Raw genomic sequence first — 18,072 nt, 5'->3', positions numbered from 1 at the left:
ACTAATCAAGAGCTATGCATCTTGGAATAAAAAAATGTCAGGCTGTCCAAATACACCAAAATGCTTAATAACTAGCCTACATAATAGCTACATTTAACAAATGATGATAATACATACTTTTGTTATATCATTTAAGATTCACTTTTAGAAGACTAAGAAAACATTATTTGCAGGCGATTGGGAAGATGACATGGAGGTGTGTGTGTGTCCATAAACAGTTGAACAGGGGGCGTGGCCGGAGCGTAGTCCAGCACAGGAGTGACATTTTCTCAGTGATTTTCAGTGATTCTCAGTTCGCCAGGAGTGAAGCTCGCCTAGAGCGCCAAATGTGCTAGGGCCGCCCCTGATTACATATCTTCTTCATGGTGTACTATCTCACTAGTAGTAGTAGTAGTCCTTTATTGTTACAGCACAAGTACACAAGTACCAGCAACATAGCCTGTCGCATAGTAAACTAGTGAAAATGGCAATCCCCCCGTCCATACGTGGACATCTAACAAGGGGGTAGACAGGACGGGAAGACAAGGTTGAGGGAAGAATTGCAGCATAAACATGAGGAAAGGGAGGAGAGAAAAAAGGCGACCCCCAGACTATGCTCCTAGAGGAGTACAGTGTGGGAGCAGGAAAAAAACACCTCAGCACATAAGCACATACATTTTACAACATGACAGAACTCAAGACTTGCAACGGGGAGAGGGGAGGGGGGATGGAGGTAAGCCAGCGCAAACAAGCAGCCATCTGGTCCAGCAGCCATGATGGCCGTGATCACAGACCCGCCTGTCACACTGGGGGTACGAAGCGGGATGGGGGTCATGGGGTGGTGAATGCATATCTGTAATATGTACGTGTGTATTAGAGGATAGATACCCGACCCGAGCCCGTCGGAACCCGTCGGGAGCCGACGGGTCGGGCCGGGTTCGGACAAATATTTAGAAATTATAATCGGGCTCGGGTCGGGCTCGGACACATCAGCGCGATAATGCATTGAACATTCCATATTTTAAAATATCTTAATAATAGTGAAGTCAACGTGTCTGCTTCACATTATGCAGAAGTTCGTTTTTGAGAATAAAACAGCCTTCTTCCCGTGGCGGAAATTTGCTTAGGTCCTAGCTGTGACAACGCAATTACAGGTGGCAAAATGGCATCAAGGAGGAAGTTAAAGAGAAACTGTCATCTGGAGAGTTTAAAACGGTACTAAACGAAGGGAAATCTACTGTATGGAGATATTTCTGCTTAGTAGTCGATGCAGATTCTAATTAGGCTGTTGGATATGTCCAATGTAAGAAGTGTGACGTTTTAATGAAATATGATTGATGCAATCCTCTGTCTCCACAACAACATGGATTAAACCTCGATGGTTGGACTATGTAGATAGTTTTTCAAGAAAAAAAAAGATCTTCAATGGTAAGACTTGTCTGTTGTGCCTCCTTTGGTTTAGCATATAACGTGAGTTTTATTAAGGCATAGCGTGTGTAATGTGTGGGCTATTTCATTCCGTTTGTTAACCTTTCCTGCTGTGTGTCTCTGACCGTAGTTGGAGATTGCAGGGGAGACTAGTATTTTAACTTCGCGGTTAATTCCCTTTCCTTTCCATCTGCGGCTGGTTAGTAAATAAATGCCCACTGTATTCTTTCTGAGGATTTATTCGTCACGTTTTTAGCTCCTGTCGCTAAATCCAAACTATTCATAAGCATCACCGTTCTCTCTCGCTAGCACACCCAGCCTGTACGTGCTGCTCTTAAAGGAGCCGCACCATTTTACAACGTTCTTGCAATGTGAATCATTTAATTTAAATATGCCTATTGGCCTTCTTGTGCACGCTTGTGCGTTTAACAGCGCTTGTTTGTGTGAGCGAGCATTTATCTGTTGATGGCCGAGTTTAATAAAGCCAGGCTATTCATAAAAAACGTACGTAAATGTGGCATTAGTATGAACAGTTGAGAAATTGATTCCGTCGGGCTCGGTTCAGGTTCGGAAAAAAATATTTGAATGGCTGTCGGACTCGGGCCGGGCTCGGTTACTACTCTGTCGGACGCGGGTCGGGCTCGGACAGAAAAATTCGGCCCGATCCATGCTCTAGTGTGTATGTATGTAGAAAGTTTGTGTATGAGTAGGCCTGGATTGTCGCCTTCCCCTAGGCCCAATCAGACAGATTCTCAGTTCGCAAGATTGTCGTTGCCATGGAGACAGCCTTGAAAAGCTCCTGGACAGAGACAACAATCCACAGGTGTCTGTGGAAAGGGGGAAGGGAATGCAAGAGAGTCTCACTGCAGCGATCTTCAGGGGAGTTGTTGTTCCAGCAACGGCCTTGGCCAAGGCCCCTGCTGGTTGAGGGGGCCGAAAGCAGATAAGATTGGGGTTGTTTGGTCTTGGGAGTAGGCGCCAATTTGCTCGTCTACTCCTTTTCCGTCCGGTCTCCGAGTTGATCCAATTTCCTTTGCAAAGCCGTGAACTTCTCCATGTTGTTATCCATATCGGTTAATAACCGCCAGGATGTTATCCATATCGCGGTGTATAGCCACAGTCTGAGTGCCAACAGCTCTGCCCAGCGCTTCAATCATGTCGGGCAGCCTTAGGGGGCTTTTGACAGCTGTCACTGTTTCTTTAATTTTTCGATAAACCAGGGCAGTGCCTAATCCAATCAGCAAAAAGCCTGGATCCCTTCCTGTTCATAAACTCTCTGGCTACTCCTAATGCTCATTTGCTAGGACGCAGGTAGAATGATGAAAGCACTTGGGGTCGTGAATTTTCTGTTGTGTCGACATGCCTCACTTGTTTTCCATCAGCACGAAATATGTATTTGTTAGCTGTATCAGGATCCAGAATCACATTTACTGCAAGAGAGTAAAAATACTTGTAATTAAAGTTAAATGCCTTTGAAGGCCTATGCAGTCTCCCAGAATGTACTGCCCAAAGTGTTGTCTCCACTAAAGGCTTATGATTTTCTTTTGTCAAGTACATGTGGTGTTTGTCCAACTAATCTTGTAGTGCTTGTGCATATCAAAGTTTGCTAATTCAATTTTTCAAACACGGTTAACAAATACACATTGCCTTCATTGCAATTCCATAACGCATGAAACCAATTCATGTTTTCATGGTCATAGAAAGACAAACTATACTGTGTAATATCCTGTAATCAATGTGTTAAAAGATAAAAGAAAATTGAATCACATTTAGATCTGTCCCTCAGTCATTATATATTCAAACTGCTAGCTGAATGTCTTTGTAAATAATGTATTGATGATATATGTATGTATGTATGTATGTATGTATGTATGTACAGTATGTAATGTATTTATTTTAAGACTGAAAAACATTTACAGAAATATCTTTACTTTACCAAATTAATTCACCTATAAAAGTTTAGAATCACTGCCAGGGTTAAGACAGCGTCTGTCTTATTTGTCCTGCGTAGCATAACATTCCTAGTAGTGTTCTGTTTCATTTCATTCTTATGAAGGTCAACATCAAATTTGGAATGATATTATATGCACAGAGTGAATTATATATTTGAAGTTCTAGTAATGATCAACACTTCTGTCACTACATTCAGTTTAATATGATATGTCCAATCAAACAGGACTGAGACAACAAACTAAGTTCTAACTGAAATTAACTGCAAATCACAGTGGACACTTATTAATTAATACAAAGTCTTTTCTTTAGTCCATCATTCTCGGCAGCTATGGTGCTGAATCTGTCCTGTAACTAGAAAGTCTCTCGTCATATTATTGTAACTTGTCTCACCTGCTCAATCTCTTAGGTATATCTCTATACAGAGCAACACATCATCAGATTGTTGTACCTGGTTTGGACATGATTGGTTTCTGAGGCGTTTTTCGTAAAGCAGTCCTATGATGATGGCCACCAGCAGAAAACACAGCAGCCCACTTGTTATATCCTACTGGGGAGATCATTTTTAATGATATAAATTTAGATAGACACAGTAATTCTAAGTGGTTGGAGTAAAGAAAGGATGAGAGAAAGGAAACAACTGCAGGCGATTGAGAGAGGTCTAGTGCCGGTGTCGGTTCCTGTCTACAGTATTTTTTCTCTCCCACTCCCCATCTCTCTCCCCCACTAATGTCCTGTTGTGTGTATAAAGAATTCTGAGTGTGTGGGTGTGTGTGTAAAGGAAGGACTCTTGAGTTGTGAAATTACACAATGTAAAATTAATGAAGATACCTGACTGACTTAAACGTCCCCGATGTGGCAGATGGAAACAGAAGGGATTCAGTAGAATCAAGTGTCGCTGTATGTTAGTCCCATTGCCTAGTTCACATGTAGACATCACAATTTAATATCAGTGTAGAGTGCAATTAAATCAGCACTTAACTTCTTTCACCTATGACAGTAGTTTTTTTTGGAAAATTCAGTCAAATGCAGAACTCAGCATTGTGGATGACATTCCTATGACAGTGAAAATGAGATCAAATTGGGTGCATTTCTGCCACCTAGGGGTGGTTGGAAGTCAAGTCAAGTGAACTTTATTTGTGTATCACATTTAAAAACAACAGGAGTTGTACCAGAGTGCTTTACAGCTGACGTAAATACATTGATGAAATGTATTAGATTAAATAGATTAAAGAAATGAACAAATAAAAAAGTGAAAATTAATAAAAGAAGAAAAAGAATAAAAGCAAAATAATAAGAGATATTAAAATTCATTAAAAAAAGCACGATTAAAATTGATGAGTAAAAGCAGTAAAAAAATACCAGCAAGTCAACATTAATAAAAGTCATTTTGTGCACAAAATTGGAGTGACAATAATCAGAGGAGATGAGTTTGTGCCGCCATATAAAGAGATGGACAAAAATATGGATACATTTTCTCCTTGAAAGAGACACCCCGGAAAGAGTAGATTAGATTCCATCTGTCTGCATCATAAAAGGAGACCAAACCTGCCTCATAATCCACAAACACCCCCACCCTCTCTGGCTTCTCTTTAAGGGAGAGAACAACAGAGGGATCAGCTAGTGCCATATACTCATCCCCATTTCTCAGCCATATTGTCCAGATCCATTCTTAGGTGACAGGATAATTTTTCCCTTCCTGTTAATGGACTCTCTGGCTACTCCTAAATCCCATGCAGTCTTCCCACTGACCTCAACCTCATAGTAAAATCTACCAGAGGTGAAGCCCTGCTTTCCAAGAACATTAACAATAGGAGAAAAGCGCTTGGGGTTGTCAGGACGATTCTGTGATGAGTCACCAGACCTCACTTGTTTCCCATCAGCAGACAGGATGAGGAGTTGTGAGCTGTATCAGGATCCAGAGTCACATCCACTGCAAGAGAGTAAAACACATGTAAATATCGTTGCAAGCAGCGACCATCAGGGTCCAAGCAGGTTTTGTGAAGCACCCAAACTGGCAAAAAGTTGGAGGAATTGTACTGTTTCAAAAGCTTAACGAAGATATTGGCACTTTAGAAAATGTGAGCAAAATGCGCAAAGCATAAGTACAATTTCAAATTTTTGGCTTAATTAGTTCTTGAGATATCGCAATATGTAAAAGTAACCAACCGAGTGTAAGTATACCACATTTCAGATTTTTAGCTGAAGCGGTTCTTGAGAAAGTGACATGTCAGTTGAAGGGGCCCCTATGGATACATTTTCACAAAATATGGTGTTTGCCCAAATAATCTTGTAGTGAGTGTGCGTATCAAGGTTTGTTCATTTGAAAAATAAGAATCTGAAAAAACTAAATTGAGCTTTTTTGCCTTCTTACAAGCATATTGCTATTATTCCAATATATTAACAGATGAAACTAAACTTATGTTTTCATGGCCATGGCAAGACATACCTGCATACTTTGTAATCTCCATTCCTGTGTTAAAAAAGCGAAGACAATTATTCAGATATGTCCCTCGGTTGTATACTCAGCTAGTAAGGAATTTAAATATTAACAACTACAGAAATTTTATGAATATGAATATTTAAATTCTACCATCAATATGAATTTGACAACCCCTACCAGGGTGAATCTCACTGAACAAAATTTTTTTTTTATTTTGCCTAACATGGCATCCTTACCACCTTTAAAGGTCAACAAAAGATTTGCAAAAGATTTACTTTCTATTCAGATGATCCTTTTGCCTTTTTGCTTTCTTACAGACAGTGGAAACAGGCATATTGCTATTATTGCAAAATACTAACAAATTAAGCCACAAAAATTCGACAACCCCTACAAGGGTGAAGTTGACTGATCAAAAAACATCTTTACAGTGCCTAACATAACATCCAAAAGGTTGACAAAAGACTTACACTATTATTATGTGCACTCACTAAACTCAACTCACCTACTTTTCTATTTGAATTGTCATTTTGAAAGTGAAGCATCCAGTAACACATCAGCTAAATATGAAATTATATTTAAATTCAGACATAACTCTACCAAACAAGTTTACTTCCAAAGCCGATTCAACCAGATCTGGACACTCACTCAGGTTACAAAGTCTCTTTTGCAGTTTATCCTTCTCGGCAGCCATGGTGTGGAATTTGTCCTGCAACTGGGATTTCTCTTTAGTCAGGTTGTTGTAACTGGTCTGTAACTGGGATTTCTCTCTATTCAGGTTGTTGTAACTGATCTGTAACTGGGATTTCTCTTCAGTTAGGTTGTTGTATCCTGTTTGCAGTTGTGATTTCTCGCTGAGGAGGTTATTGTGACTGCTCTGTAAACTTGATTTCTCTGTATTTAAACGGTCATTACTGGTTTGCAATTCTGATTTTTCTCTATTTAGGTGATCATAGCTGCCCTGCAACTGGAGTTTCTCTCTGCTGAGTTTGCTGTAACTGGTCTGCAGTTGGGATTTCTCTGTTTTGAGGTTGTTGTAAGTAATCTGTAGCTGTTGGTATTCTATGGTCATGTTGTCGTAACCTGACTGCATCTGTAGTTTCTCTTTGTAGCTGGTCTGTAACTGTTTGTTCTCCATCACTTTGAAACTGAGAAGTGCGATGGCAGACAGCAGGAGAGCACACAGCAGACCCAGACACACAGCAGCCCTCTTCCAGCGTCCTAAAGATGGGAGAGAGTACAACTAAATTACAGGTAGGAATATACTTCATAATGGGAGTTTGAGACTCCATCTCACTACACAGTATTATATCATTTAAAACAAGCTTTCTGTTATCACAAACAAGAAAATAATTGCATAGGTTCAGTCTTTGCGTTGACATATAGTACATATATTTTATTTGAGTTGTTTTCTGTAATCAAAAGCAGAAAATCATTGCTTGGGTTCATCTATATTTTTGAAATGATGATATTACCTGGCTTTACTATTTTTTTCTGCATTTGGAAACATTTCTCAATCAATGATTCAACGTCTGAATACTATGTGATAGGTACTACATGTACTGCAAAATTCCAAAAGTATTGTGGCTGAAAATGCTTAAAGACTGTTGCCGTCGTATATAAGAAGACAATATTTTGTTTTCATGTATGTTTTCATACCTCCTAATTTACTCTTTTACTTCTCACCTTTCTACTTTTATTCTACTTCATCACCAATTATGTCTAATATTTTGTTTTAATTAAAACAATGGGACAAAGTAGAACTCAATTATAATTTAGTTTACTTCAAAAATGAATTAGTAAAAAATGTTTACCCTCAAAACTCATACAAGCTGCTAACCATGAAACAAGGTCAGCGTTCTTAGGATTTGTAGTCTTTGCAAGGATGAACCATGAGTTCATGAGTTCCCCTGATTATAAATGCATATTTAGAAATTCATATTCACCAGAGGGTTGTGGACTTGGGGCTTCCAAATTCTCTCTGGAGTTTGAAGTCTCGCAGGGAAACTCGCCAGTGTCTGTTTCTTCAGGTTTGTGCATAGAGGGTCTGTTGACTCCATCAGGGTCTAATTGTCGATAGATGCCCTCAGTCATCTCCATTCTGCCCTGCTCTTCTCTACCGGCTGCTCAGATGATCATGAGATCTTCTCCACTCTGTCTTGTGGAGAGTGACTGGAGGTGAACAGCAGACCCACAGTGTTTGGCCCATTTTATATTCATAGAAACATGGATAGAGGAAGTCCCCCATTGTATCTAATCTCACCCTAAGTGTTACAGGGGTGGAGCTTCCCTTTCCTGACATGGCTGTTAATCATCGAGAGCACATAAAGTCTCTTTCCAGTCATTGGTGCAAATGATCAGAGTCAGTGAAACAGTGGGTTTTGTTTGTGGGTTTTCAGTATGTCTGCATACATGTCTGTATGTCTGTTCCTGGGTGAATCCAGCAGCAATAAATCTGCAGAAATACACCAATTGAGTTGTAAAGGTTCAAATCCATGTAACTACATTCAAATTGCCCATGAAGTTGAAAGGTCTGTGTGAAGAATACCATTAAGGGAAAAAAGGTACATGCAATGTTAATTACAACTTTTAGCGGCATACAAAACTGTAAATTGTAAGGGGTTGCATTTGTAAGAAAATATAATGGTTGTGATACAGTGGTGTGGTGAACATGGAGCTACTTTGCTGAAAACGAGTGTCAAGTAGGGTCAGGCAGAGAGGGCCTACGTGCAGTTAGTTTACAAATGAATCTGGCCACCTCCTATATGTTCATTATTCTGTCTCGGGGGAGTCTTGTCTTGTCAAACCCACATTTTGATGGCAAACCGAGGCTCGGTCCGTCACAGACAGCATTTATCTTACATGGTCCTGTTGTTTCTACAGTGTGTTACAGGGCAGAGTCTTGTACAATTTTCATAGAAACTTACGGGAAAATGTATGTAATTATATAAAAATGGGATTAATTAGGCTAAAATGGATAGAATTTCGTGAGGTTTGGTTTAGAGAGGGCACACGACTGACCCATTGATCAGGGGTTTGTGTTTGTCACTGTCAGGTACAGACCCTCACCATTTGACATGTTTTGTAATCGTATGGAGGTAGTCACAGCAGCTGAGAACAGCACCAACGAAAACAAAATCCTTCTCTTTCTCTTCCTCCATGATGAAAATCATGTCATCAGGGTTTACATTTAGACAATGTAAGACATTCATCATGTCCATGACGTACATTGTTATTATGGGTGCAGTCCTGAGCTCAGTGTCTGCAAATTTGTTTGTAAAATTGTATTCATATAGCGCCAAAACAACGGAATTGTCTCTAAGTGTTTTGAAGAGCCCAGGGCCTCAGCCTCCTTAGAGCAAGAACAATGGCAACGGGGGCAAGGACCACCTCCCTGATAACAGGAAGAAAGGGAGGGGAGACAATCAGAGACATGGCAGAATCAAATCAGAAAAGGTATCAGGATGAGATGTGGTAAATGCACACAATGCATACAAACATAATATGGTATACACATGATGCACACAAACTTGATAGTGGATAAGGTGGGGAGAGAGCATTCAAGTATTTGAATACACCTACAGGTGGAGAAACTACAGCAGCATCCCACAGTGAAGAGGGTCTAGACCAGGAGGGGAAGAAAGAGCCAAAGTGAATGTGTAGAGTTCAGCTACCAATATACGTTGTTGCAACGTGGTTTACACCTACCTGGAATTTGTTCTGATGTATAGGTGCATACAGTAAACATAAAAACATACAAACACAGTAAGTACTACACATAACATAAAACATAAAAACACAGTAAGTACTACACAAACACAATAAGTACTACAATACAAAAAGCAGGGCAGGAGTGCAAAAGTGGATGTGCAATGTGCAGTGTGCAATGTAGTGAGTGTTAACATAACACAGGCTTGAGGTGTGGGGGGCGGGATGAGAGTCCACGTCAGGGTGGCCTTGTTACTAAGGCCAACGGCAGCCAGGAAGAAGCTGGTTTTGTGGCGTGAGGTTTTGGTCCTGATGGACCGCAGCCTCCTGCCGGAGGGAAGGACCTCGAAAAGTTTGTGACCCGGGTGTGAGGGATCGGCCACAATCTTACCTGCCCGCCTCAGGGTCCTAGAGGCAAGTAACAACATTTCTTGCAAAGTTGACCTTTTCTTTAACCTCATTGATGTACCTTGTCTGTCACTTGGATTTCTGTCTATTCAGGTTGTTGTAACTGGCATATAATTGAGGTATCTCTTGACAGTGTGTTGATACTTTTTGTGTGTGTGAGTGTGTGTGTGTCATTGTCAGCATAATGTCAGCATAGTGTGTCAGCATAATGAAACAAGGATGGAGGAAGTCACAGCAACTGAGATCATCAGCAAAAACACATTTACACTAAGTTAACCCCATATATACGCCTAAGGTACACTGGGATATTTTTCAAACGAGATATTGTTGTGCATAACCTGTTTCTTCCATAAAGCTGCCAGTGTTTGCTCTCATCTTCTCTCACACACACCACGCAACACGCCCCTACTCTCTGCCTATGTCTGCGCAAGGCCACTAGGCATCATAGTGGCCAGCGTAGTCGGGATGTGTCCATGAATGTAAAGAGTTGTTAACGGTATTATTGACTTATATTTATACACCTAAAAACGACTTTAGACCCTTGTCAATAAAGTGAGTAGACACTAAATATTTATCTATATAAGTATTTTGAGAAATGTTCATGTTTTACGTGTTATCTAGTTAACTAGCAGTATAATGAGTTCAGCCACGTCAGTGAACCCATTCACATTGATGCAGTTTTCCTTTATTGATTTCCCACCGCAAAACAGCTCAGAATGTAACTTAGCTGTCTCTCTCGTCGTGTCGAGCTATCACCAGTGGAAGCAACCACAGTTAACCTGCTCAATCGCTATTGGAAACTGAAATTTTCTATGTCGGATGACATGGATACTAAAGTGAGTAACATTTACTTTATTGTAAAATATATTTACAAAAGTTGTCAACTCAGGAACCAGCAACAGGTATAATTAGTTACCTCTTAGCTAGGGAAGGTAACATGGTTTGTCAGCCAACTTCAGTCACAGCACGAGACATTTGTAACGCTATAAAAGCAAGTTAACATCAGACTTTTTAAAATAAACATTCTTCTAAAAAAAAAAGAAGACAATTACCCTAAATGTCTGGTTTCGTCCAATGCACTTGCATTGGTGTTTATTGTAGACCAGGGGTTTTCAACCGGGGGTCCGCGGCCCCCTGGTGGTCCGCGACAGCATCGCAGGGGGTCCGCGACATGATGAGTCTATGTTTATCAGTTCACCATTAATTTTTTTATTTTTTATAAATTCGCTTTGATATTTCAACACATTTCCAGATTACTGTTGAATATCGTGAAAAATAAAACAAGCTGATAATAATATAAAGGAGATTCACGTTGACAGAATGTAGCCTTGCACCTATCCAGTCTATGGTAGCCTGTGCTTTGCTAATGTTAATGCATTGCGTCCCTAACGTCACGGCATACGCATATTATTCATAACGTACAGTCTCGCGCGCAAAGTTGACCAAGCATCTCCATAGCCTACGTGTACTTTTGAAGTTTAGTCGAAAAAGTAAAACTTTTGGTGAAGGACTGAAGTGATCTACTGTCCTTAGCTAACATTTCGTTCTAACGTCGAGTTAGCTGGTCAGAAGCACCAATGGATCGGTTTTTAGTGAGGAGAGTGACAGAGGGACAGGCTGCCACGACAGAGGGACAGGCTTCCAACAAAGCTACACGTTCACAGGATACAGGGAAACAAATTCAAAAAAGAAAAAGAAAAAACAATGAGGAATACATCAAATAGCCTACGGATTTACAGTGACGACAGACAGAGCAGGAGAGGAGGTAGGCTACCAATGTGTTTCGTGTGTTCCACATTACTGTCAACTGAAGCCATAAATCCGTCGAAACTATTGCGGCATATGGAGACGCATCACGTTTTCTTGAATGCCAAGCCTATTGAGTACATGCAACAGATGTTGCGTGATTTTTATATGACTTAAGTTCTGGATAAGTTGCCAGACAGAATTTCCAGAGCTTGCTGCAAATGCAATGAGGTGTCTTGCCCTTTCAAATACCTCTGTGGGAGCGTTTTTTCTACAATGTCGTACTTGAAGAATAAGTACAGGGCAAAGCTTGAACCAGAGAATGGTATGAGACTGTCGCTATCTACCATTTCGCCATGAATAGACCGGCTGTGTGGACTTCACCATGCCCAGATATTACACTGACAGGTCTCCCCTCTCTCCACGCACGCACACACGCGCTCACACGCACACAAACACACGCACACGCACGCGCGTGCAGGCACATCAGTGGGCCGTGGATTACTTTCTAGTCAGAATGGTGGTCCCTGGGACAAAACCAGTTGAAAACCCCTGTTGTAGACAATACGGCCTAGTGCTAGCATAACATCTGCGGAGAAAACGAAAACGAAAGCAATCTACTTTGTCAACTGCAAATTCTGTCGGTGGTTAGATGAACTTACAGTGGCTTTGAGGTCGATTTTTCGTTCATATCACTCAGGCCTAAGATGACAACTTTTTTTTTTGTAATAGTATAATATTAATTTGGCATAAGATATAGATAACTATATTAATACTGGGCTGTCAAGCGATTAAGAAAAATCAAATTAATTACATGATTTGTTATTTATTAATCTAAATTAATTGTAAATTTCAATTTGCTGTGAGAACAATAAAAAAAATCTGTCAAATTTGCCAATGACGTGAATTGACAAAGTAAATAAAGCTTTGGCAGTGTGATGTTCAGCTAACGTTAATGGCAAACAACAGATACTTCAATTAACTTCATTTAATGAAGAGCACATGAATCCATCTAATTGTTTATTGATGACTCTAACTCTGACCAATGCCATGCCTTTACATAACTAATATATAAACAATTGGTTTTCTACAGTGCTTGGCAACATTGTAGGCAGTATCATAATTCAACATTTTACCAGGGCTGTCAATCGATAAAAAAAAATTAACTAATTAATCGCACATTTTGAAATGAATTAATCGCGATTAATCACGATTAAAAGTTTTTTTTTTCATTAGACTAAATCTTATAAATTAACGAGTAATCACTTCAGACAGCGTGTATTTTAGACACTGTTGTTTAATTGTATTTTTTTTAAACACAATGGTGCCCCTCGACGGTAAATCATAAGAATTTTCCCCTGAAGCAATTCGAATCACCTCAATCAGCCCACTGTCCTCAACTATGTTGATGGGCCGACAGTCACCGGCAACCCAAATGGTAACCTTTTCACGGACTGGTCTAGCTATTTTCTTAGAGAAGTCGTGGAGTGTGGGTTGGCGATCATCTAAGCTGGGACTGCTTTCTGTCGGGTGCTTTGCATTAAGGTGATAACTTAAAGACGAGCTGCTTCTGTGATAGCTAAATTCAGCTTGGCAAATGCTACATACAACTTTAGTTTTGTCAATTGTTCCGTCATTTTGGCTCTTAAACAGAGACTTTCCGCCCAACAATCCCTCAGCTTTAACTCTTTAACTACCGCAGTGGTTCTCAAACTTTTTCTGTCATTCCCCACTTTGAACAAGGGGTGCTTTTCAAGCCCCACCTGTCCCTCATCGCTCCCATAAAATGGTGGGCTAAGCTTAAAATTGTCAATTTATTGAAATAACCTCAGGTAATAACAAATAGCATCTTATTTAGGTCAGCAAATGTATATTGCTTGAAGTGATTTAATGTTTCATGTTGTAGTGTATTGTTGCTATAGACACGCACACATGGACGGATTATGAAACCATTTGTCAGGACGTGTAACAAAATACACCGCTTCCAACCACAAATAAGAGATACATTTAAGCCACTTCTGATATTAACAAATACAAAGTCTAAAAACAATTGACAGCAAGCAAAGTTAATAATTCAATTCAATTCAATTCAATTCAATTTTATTTATATAGCGCCATAACAATACAATTGTCTCTAGGCGCTTTACAGAGCCCAGAGCCTGAAACCCCCTTAGTGCAAGCACAATGGCAACACGGGCAAGAAAAAACTCCCTGTTAGTCAGGAAGGAACCTTAAGCAGAACCACGGCACATAAGGGGGAACCCATCTGCTTGAGGTTGGCCAGGTGGAGATAGGAAGGGGGGAAGGGGGGAGGGTTGTGTGGCAGAAGGGGAAGGGAAACAACAGGTGTTGTACATAGTCTGCATTTGGTAGATGTACATAATATATATACAGACATCCAGTGGTAAATACATGATACAGACAAGACCAGTGCAGGTGAAATTGGTACCAGCCTCACATGGGAGTACCAGACTATGTAGGTAACTTACCCTGTGAGCAGGAGCCGGGTGAATGTGGGTGCAATTGTGTGTAAATTGTGATACCGTCTTTGCGAGGGCCACCAAGACACACTGGTGCTGTCCTTGCAACAGCAACAATATGTTGGTAGTCTCACCCGATTGGACAGGCATCAACCATTCAACACAAAGGCAGATCAATTAAGTTGAACACCTAGGGGGCGCCACACAAAGTGTAGTGTCCTCCACGTGGTCAAAATAATGATAATCCACAAATCAGTCTCGTTAAATATATCAGTCTCATAAAATATATTATACGATCAATTTGGAACTCCGATTAATAATTAAATTAATAACTACAACCAAAGTTACCTTATTAATAGTATAGTTGAAGGTCATTAGAATTCTGAATAGAAGAGGTTGGCAACATCCATTCTTGTGCAACATTGAATAAACCAGCGTATATAAATCAAAGTATTTATTTACACAATGATAAGAAAATAACACACAATACGTAATCTAGCTAAATGCAACTAACTAATGAATTGAAGGAATAGGTGTATGTGGGGCGACAGTGGTACAGGAGGTAGAGAAGTCGTTTAGTAATCAGAAAGTAATCAGAAGGTTGCTAGTTCGATTCCCTTGAGCAAGACACTGAACCCCTAATTGCTCCTGGCAGTGATGTGCAGTGTGCCATCAGTGTAAATGTAAAATGTGTATACATCCTTGTAAGTCGCTTTGGATAAAAGCGTCTGCTAAATGACTAAATGTAATGTAAATGTAATCGAGAGGGAGTGTGTGTGTGTGTGTGAGCTTGTGAGCTCGGGGTTGCGCTGTTAGGAGCGCGCCAGAAAGAATGTGTGTGTGTGTTCCTTTGTCTGATCCTCGTAGTTCCGCGTGCATGTGTGTGCACGTACGCGAACATACATGTGATGTGAACAAGGACGAGCCTATATGCAGCGCTTCGCGTGTGTGGCTATGTGAAGGCCAATGTATATGTAATCGTGCGCGATTAAGATGCCATGTTAGGAAAGAGGGAAATGGTTAGTGATGCATGCAAGACCCTATGTGTCTGAGAAGCAATCCTAACGATAACCCAGATGGTGTGGCGAAGCCAACTACCAACTAACAATGAAAATATATAAACAGTTAAGTTCATTAACAAAACATATGAAACACATGAACAATGGCATGTAAACAGTCTTATGCTTAGCCAGGTTGTGAATAGCTAGGATAGCTAAAATGCCCAGTTAATGTCAGAGTTACCAGTCCTTTATGAAAAGGGTCGTACTGGCGAGTCCGATGTTGAAACAGCAGAAGTGATGATGCCGTCCGTAGCTGGAGAAAGTTGTCCTTGCTGTGATGTCTCTGTTTTACTGCAGTTTAGGTCGGAGGATTTGATCGCTCAGAACGTTGCAGTTTGCCTTCTGTAGAGTTAGCTAGCAGGTCTAATGTTAGCTGCTTTCGCTAAATTTTACTTCGTCTCACTGAGCGGTTCGTTGACTGAGAGATCTTAGGCGTGTGTCGGCCGTAAGAAGTGAGAACAACGAGAGTTGGTTGTTCACCGGTTGACGGTGTGCTCACGCGGTGTTGGAGGTCCAAGAGGCTTGCTCCTCGCGGACGATGCCCGGAGGGAGAGAGGGGGGTCCTAGCCAGGTGGGCGCCGACAGAGAGAGAGTCACATCTGGGGAGATGCGGCTATTATCCACGCTCAGGTGGGCGTGGTTAAGAAAAGCATCAGGTTACATTTTTATGACAGGTAAAACCTGACGTAGTTTCCGGGGGAACCCATAGACAAGTTACTGATTAAAGTCAACCACAATGGACGAATTCCAGTGTACCTACATCCCCCCTGTGGTCACGGGATTGCACCGGATGTGTGATCCAGTGAGCACAACTGTACATAGTCCATGTGTGGGAAAAGTTCATTGGTCAGACAGTCAAAGTTGTAACATCAGTACTGGGCATTTGTTGATACTATCTATCCTGGCTAAGCAGGTACAAAATCATTAAGTTACAAAAGACAAGGTCCAAATAAACAGTAATGACAATGACATAGCATACAACAAATAAACCAGTGGGTCATCTACTCATCAGGGTTAGTGAGAATAGGAAATGTTAGTGATGTCAACTTGTTAGGCTGAGATGCAGAGATAGTGGCACCTGATACAATGATAAAGCCATTGCTGGAGAATCCAAGAGTGTGTTTGTTGGACCACTCAATAGATTGGATGACAATACTGACTAGTAGATGGCTAGTGACTGACTAGTCTTGGCATCCTTTGCTGTTTTGTCCTTCAGGCATGTTCTGCTGTGGAAGGGTGTCATCATATTCTCAAAATCTTAAAGCTCAAATGGCTGTATCATGGTTTTGTGTGGCAGTATGGTAATGTCCTAACCTTGTGTTGAATGTGGACATGTGCATGACTAGCTTTGTCTGGGATGTATGAAGCTAGTGTGCTACTGCAGTGGTTTAAATGAAGTACCAGTTCAGAATAATGGAAGTTTCTGCTGTCGCTAACAAATCCAAGTTGGCCTATACAACTACAAGAAAAGTGAGGTCCCTGAGCAAGCAGTTGTCTTACTGTCAGTGCAGGGTGGCTTGTGTTGTTTGGCAGACAGTTAGTTCTTAACGAACCTGACTCGCCTGACTCGTGGCTCAGGGGTGTAACGCTCTGGGTAACCATAGTCAGAGGGGCAGTCGGAGGCACTATCACTGGCCATGGTCTGAGAGACGGTAGTCATCACCTGACGAATCTAGGGGCAGGTCATATTTCTGGGCCATTATTTCTGAATATGGCCTTCTACTGCTTCTAGGGGATGTACTCCCATTACGACGCTGATGATGGACATGGCGGTTACGCTCAGTGTCCCTATGAGGCCGTTTGTCACCCCCCTTTGATCTGTAGTGAGGGTGAACTTGTGAGGCGGTGAATTTGGGAGACGCTCTGGTATCTGAGCAGGCAGGCTCAGTTGTTTTTCCCCTTTCTTTGGAATTGACAACAGTTTCCCAAGCCATCTGTGTCATCTTCCTGATCTCATTCAGTGAGGGGTTACCTTGATGCGTCCTGAGGGAAACGTGAGTGCGCACACATGGATGCAGGTTGCGCAAGAACAGAGACTTGAAGGTGGAACTTTCTTCTAAGCCTGGTGCATTCTTGCCCTGGAAGTATGCATGTCTCAAACGTTTATAAAAATCCATAGGGTGTTCTCGACGGGAGTGTTTAATTTGGGAGGCAGCAACCAACGATGCGATCTCGTCAGCGGGAGAAGAGTATTCTTCTTTTAAAGCATGACAGAGCTCTGCGTAATCATCTCTGATACAGGGAGGTTGTGCCTGAATAAACTTGTGGACTGCTTTAGCGCTAGTTTTCCACATGAGTTTAATTTTCTCCCTTTGGTTTGCGTTGGGTAGGTCAGTCATGTTGATGTCTAGTTCCCTAACGTAATCGTCAATGTCTTGATCACGGTTGTGTGGGTCAAACATTTCAATGTCCTTAGCTATGAGTTCAAGCACTTCTAGACGGGGACTCTGTGAGGTCTTTTCCGAAAAGGGCGAGATTAATCTAGCATGGGAACGGACATGTCTATCACATGCTAATGTGCTTCTCTCTGGGTGAGAGGCAGATGCTGGACAGCGGTGCTCACTCTCGTGGCTGTATGGAGAGGAGGCTGAACAGTCTGGACATGACCTAGTCCTGCCTTCGGAGGGAAGGGCACGGACGAATGTGTTATGGATCAGAGGCTGAGAATAAGTATGGGCAGTATGTCTACTGGAGGATAAACTACCTGTTTCTTCAGTGTCTGTTAGGGGCAGATGGGAAGTCAGGCTGTTAACTCGGTCTCTCAGTGGAGGTTGAGGAGCTGACTTCATTCCCATGGACTGAGGGTCAGTTGGGAAGTGTTCCCATCTGAATGAAGGAGGGGTAGACCTTTCATCAAGGGAGGAGTGTGAAT

At 41.4% G+C, this 18,072-nt stretch overlaps 1 pseudogene; it reads right to left on the bottom strand.

Moving 5' to 3' along the window:
- Window positions 1–4,474: 4,474 nt before the first annotated feature.
- LOC122133369 lies at window positions 4,475–16,839 on the bottom strand (annotated as a pseudogene).
- Between the last annotated feature and the right edge of the window lie 1,233 nt (window positions 16,840–18,072).

This window comes from Clupea harengus, chromosome 12 (genome assembly GCF_900700415.2).
Source record: "Clupea harengus chromosome 12, Ch_v2.0.2, whole genome shotgun sequence".
In the NCBI taxonomy this organism is placed as follows: domain Eukaryota; kingdom Metazoa; phylum Chordata; class Actinopteri; order Clupeiformes; family Clupeidae; genus Clupea; species Clupea harengus.
The sequence above is the reverse complement of the archived record's forward strand: the minus strand, read 5'-3'. Positions and strand labels throughout refer to the sequence as shown.